Raw genomic sequence first — 4,807 nt, forward strand, 5'->3', positions numbered from 1 at the left:
CAGAAAAAAACGATAAAAAGGCACATGGCGCGTCGCAGGACCCGTGCTAGCCACGGGGGCCGCGGGCCCGGGGATGGGGGGTGGGGGCGAGGCCCGCGCCTCTCACTCCCCAACGACACCACCGCCACCCACGAGGTTTTTCTCCCTGCCCCCCTTCGCTTTTCGCTTGGGGGCGGGGCCCGCACGCCTCTGCGGACGCTTGGCTTTTTCTCGGTGCCGCGGCTTAGGGCCGCAAAAGGGAGCGGCGGGCAGAAAGCCCTCACACCCCCAGAAAATACGGAGGAGACCGGGCGGGCAGACCCCCACGCTCTGCCCCGCACGCCTACAAGCGAAAGAAAACGAAGCGGGGACCCCGTTCGCAACCCAGCCCGCCGGGCCACGGTGGCTCGGTCCGCACCGGCCACGACAACTGAGGAAGGGCGAGGCGCCGCCGCCTCGCCCGCGCCATCTCTCTCTCTCTCGGCCCGGGGGCATTTTTCCCCGTCGCGTTCGGGTGTCCGCACGCGGGCGGGGCCGGCCACCGCGGCCGGCCGCCGCCCCTGAAACAAATTCCGCCCGCAAAAGCGCGGGTCCCCGGCTTAAGGCCGAGGAAGGGGGAACGAGGGCCACAACAACTCGGGGCGGGGGACACAACCCGGTCTTCGGGGACGGGCCGGGGGTGGGGTGGTAAAGCCTCGAACGAAGCTCGAGCAACGGTTAGACAGAGGCGCCCCCGGCCGACGTCCGCCCCCGGCTGCCGGGCCCACACCGTGGCCCACCGAGACCGGCAGCCGAAAAACAAAAAAAAAAACTGCACCCCGCCGAGGGGGGCCCCCCGGCTTAAGGCCGAGCACATAAGGGACGAGGCGCCGCCGCCTCGCCCGCCAGCCACCGGCATTCGCTTCCCCGGCCCCAGGGCTGGGGCGGGGGGGAGGGAGGCGGGACTGGACCGGAATCGGCAGCAGCACGACCAGAGCGGGGGGGACCCGCCTGCGGCTTCTCTGCCTCCTCCACGCCCTTCCCTTCTCGCCTCGGCCGCCCGCGCGGCAACACTCTCTCTGGGCAAGCAGCACACGCTTCCTCGGCATCACGACAAGCTGGCCCCCCCCACCATCGGCACGATGGGTAGCACGGGGGAAGCGGGACGAGCCCCGCGACTCGGTCCCGCCGAGGCGGCAACACACTCCCTTCTCTCTCTGGGCAAGCAGCGGCAACGACGCCTCCTCGGCCTGGCAAACAAAGCTGCCCCACCGGCACGATGGGTAGCACGGGAAGCGGGACGAGCCCCGCGACTCGGTCCCGCCGAGGCGGCACACTCTCGGTTTCTCTCTCGGGCCTCCCTTGCCGGCGGCTCCCCCCTTCGTTTCTCTCTGAGCTCAGCGCCAGCGACCGGCCGGGCGGCCGGCCCGTAGCTTCGCCTCCGGAGGACACAGGCACGGTAGCAGCCTGGGGGAGACGACCCGTTACCTCGCTCCCATAATACGGAGATACGTGTCCGAGGCCGCCGATGCCTGCAAGTGACCGTAGCGTACGTGACCGGGGCAAAGCGGCGGCGCTAGCCGCCTCCTAGCATGACGTAACTGGAGGCAGCTGAAAACAGCGACCCCTTGGTGAACTTCCAGAGCCGGCGCGGACACCAGGTCTACCTCGACCGCGGACACCACGTCTACCCCGACCTGGGATAGCAGGTCTACCCCGGCCTGGGACAACACGTCTACCCCGACCGCGGACAGCAGGTCTACCCCGACCGGGGGACAACACGTCTACCCCGACCGCGGACAGCAGGTCTACCCCGACGGGGGGACACCACGTCTACCCCGACCGCGGACAGCAGGTCTACCCCGGCCTGGGACAACACGTCTAGCCCGACCGCGGACAGCAGGTCTACCCCGACCGGGGGACACCACGTCTACCCCGACCGCGGACAGCAGGTCTACCCCGGCCTGGGACAACACGTCTACCCCGACCGCGGACAGCAGGTCTACCCCGACCGGGGGACACCACGTCTACCCCGACCGCGGACAGCAGGTCTACCCCGACCGGGGGACACCACGTCTACCCCGACCGCGGACAGCAGGTCTACCCCGACCGGGGGACACCACGTCTACCCCGACCGCGGACAGCAGGTCTACCCCGGCCTGGGACAACACGTCTACCCCGACCGCGGACAGCAGGTCTACCCCGGCCTGGGACAACACGTCTACCCCGACCGCGGACAGCAGGTCTACCCCGGCCTGGGACAACACGTCTACCCCGACCGCGGACAGCAGGTCTACCCCGACCGGGGGACACCACGTCTACCCCGACCTGGGACAGCAGGTCTACCCCGGCCTGGGACAACACGTCTACCCCGACCTGGGACAGCAGGTCTACCCCGACCGCGGGACACCAGGTCTACCCCGACCGCGGACAGGAGGTCTACCCCGGCCTGGGACAACACGTCTACCCCGACCTGGGACAGCAGGGCTGCCCCGACCACGGGCAGCAGGTCTTCCCCGTCCGGGAGACAAGGGTACCCCGCTGAAATTTGCCTCGTGTCCCGCCACCGGGCCAGGCCTGTCAGGCGGCCCCGGCCCTGGGTGGACCCAACCTCCCGGGGCCGCCCGCCACCGGGGTAGTCCTGTCGGCCGCCTCCGCGCCGGCCGCCCCCTGCGGCTTCTGACGCCGTGCCCGGCGGCGGCGGTGGCGGCGGCGGCGGCCTGCCCCGGAGGCGGGAGACCGACCTGTGCGCCCCTCGGCCGTCGGGTAGCTTCGGCGGCCCCGTCCCTCCCGATATTGCCGCTCCCTAGACCGAGGCGTATTTTTGACCGTTGCTTTATTTTGCTTTTTTTCACGCACGCCGGCACGCAGGCACACGCCCTCACCCACGGCCACACGCGCACCCACCCCTTCCCTTCTTCTTTCGTCTTTTTCCCGAAAGGACGGCTCTCGCGTCGGGGCGAAACACCAACGCTTCGCCGGGATCCGAAATTCTCGGCCCATCCCATTTCCGTTCCTGCGTGCGCGGCCGGACGCCTCCCAGCCGAGCCGACGGGCGGCTCGCGGCCCGCGCCCGGCCTGCCGACGCGCTCGACCGGCCGCGGGGCGTCCCCGCCACGCCTGCGGGGAGCAGAAGCGGCACCGGCCAGCCGGCGGGACCTGGGGGCGGACAGCGGGGGAAAGGAAGCGGGCGGGAGGGTGCGGTGGGACGCGGCGGGAAGAAAGACGCCGGCCCCCGGCGTGACTCGACTCGAATCGCCGGCAGAAGCGGCGAGCGGGCGGGCGGGCGGGCGGCTCTTCGGCGGTCCGCGGAGGTCTTTGGCCCCGGGCCCGCCTCCGGGGGCTCGCCGCCGAGGCGTGCGGGGCCCGGCACGGAACCGCCGCTCCCGCGGCGGCGCCTTTCCGGGCTTTTCCCCGCCCCCTGCTGGGCGGGCGATGCCGGCCCGGCGGCCCCGCCCTCCGACGTCACCCTGCCTTGGCACCTCCTTCCGGGCTTGCCCCGCCCGCCCCCCTGCTGGGCGACGGTTCGGGCCGCCGCCGTCGGCCCCTCCCCGCCCACGCCCCGGGCGGCTCCTCCTCAAGCGGCCGGCCGCTCGGCACCGCGACAACGCCTGCGGGGGCTGAGGAGCGGGCCGACGGGGCCGCCGGCGGCCTGAGCCTCGGCGCCCTCCCTTTCCGAGGAAGCTTTCTCGCCGGCGCTCTCTCGGAGGCTTTCGCGCCCACGGCGGCTTCCTTCCCGCTCGGCCCCCGGCCGGCCCCGCCGAAACCTGCAGGCGGACGGCGGCCCCGCCGATCGAGCCAGGCGGGCAGAAACCGAGGCGGCGGCGGGGCCGCCGTCTGCTCGCGCCCGGACGGGGGAGGGAGCGCCGCCGGCTTCTGAGGGCTCCCTCCTTCCCTCTCGGGGAGACACGAAGGCGGCGACGCGCTCAGGCCGAGAGGGGCGGGCCGCTCGACGCGTCCCGCGGCGGCCCGCCGGCCGACAGCGGCTCTCCCCCGGCGGCCGGCCGACGGCAGGTCTACCCCGGCGGCCGGCCGACGGCAGGTCTACCCCGGCGGCCGGCCGACGGCAGGTCTACCCCGGCGGCCGGCCGACGGCAGGTCTACCCCGGCGGCCGGACGACAGAAGGTCTACCCCGGCGGCCGGCCGACGGCAGGTCTACCCCGCGGCCGGCCGACAGCAGGTCTACCCGGGCGGCCGGCCGACAGCAGGTCTACCCCGGGTGCCGGCAGACAGCAGGTCTACCCCGGCCGCCGGCCGACAGCAGGTCTACCCCGCGGCCGGCCGACAGCAGGTCTACCCGGCTGCCGGCCGACAGCAGGTCTACCCAGGGTGCCGGCCGACAGCAGGTCTACCCAGGGTGCCGGCCGACAGCAGGTCTACCCAGGGTGCCGGCCGACAGCAGGTCTACCCCGCGGCCGGCCGACAGCAGGTCTACCCCGGCGGCCGGCCGACAGCAGGTCTACCCGGCTGCCGGCCGACAGCAGGTCTACCCAGGGTGCCGGCCGACAGCAGGTCTACCCCGCGGCCGGCCGACAGCAGGTCTACCCCGCGGCCGGCCGACAGCAGGTCTACCCAGGGTGCCGGCCGACAGCAGGTCTACCCCGCGGCCGGCCGACAGCAGGTCTACCCCGCGGCCGGCCGACAGCAGGTCTACCCCGCGGCCGGCCGACAGCAGGTCTACCCGGGTGCCGGCCGACAGCAGGTCTACCCCGCGGCCGGCCGACAGCAGGTCTACCCAGGGTGCCGGCCGACAGCAGGTCTACCCCGCGGCGGCCGGCCGACAGCAGGTCTACCCAGCGGCGGCCGGCCGACAGCAGGTCTACCCAGCGGCCGCCGGACGACAGCAGG

This window comes from Cyanistes caeruleus, unplaced genomic scaffold (genome assembly GCF_971803275.1).
Source record: "Cyanistes caeruleus unplaced genomic scaffold, bCyaCae1.hap1.1 HAP1_SCAFFOLD_228, whole genome shotgun sequence".
Lineage (NCBI taxonomy): Eukaryota > Metazoa > Chordata > Aves > Passeriformes > Paridae > Cyanistes > Cyanistes caeruleus.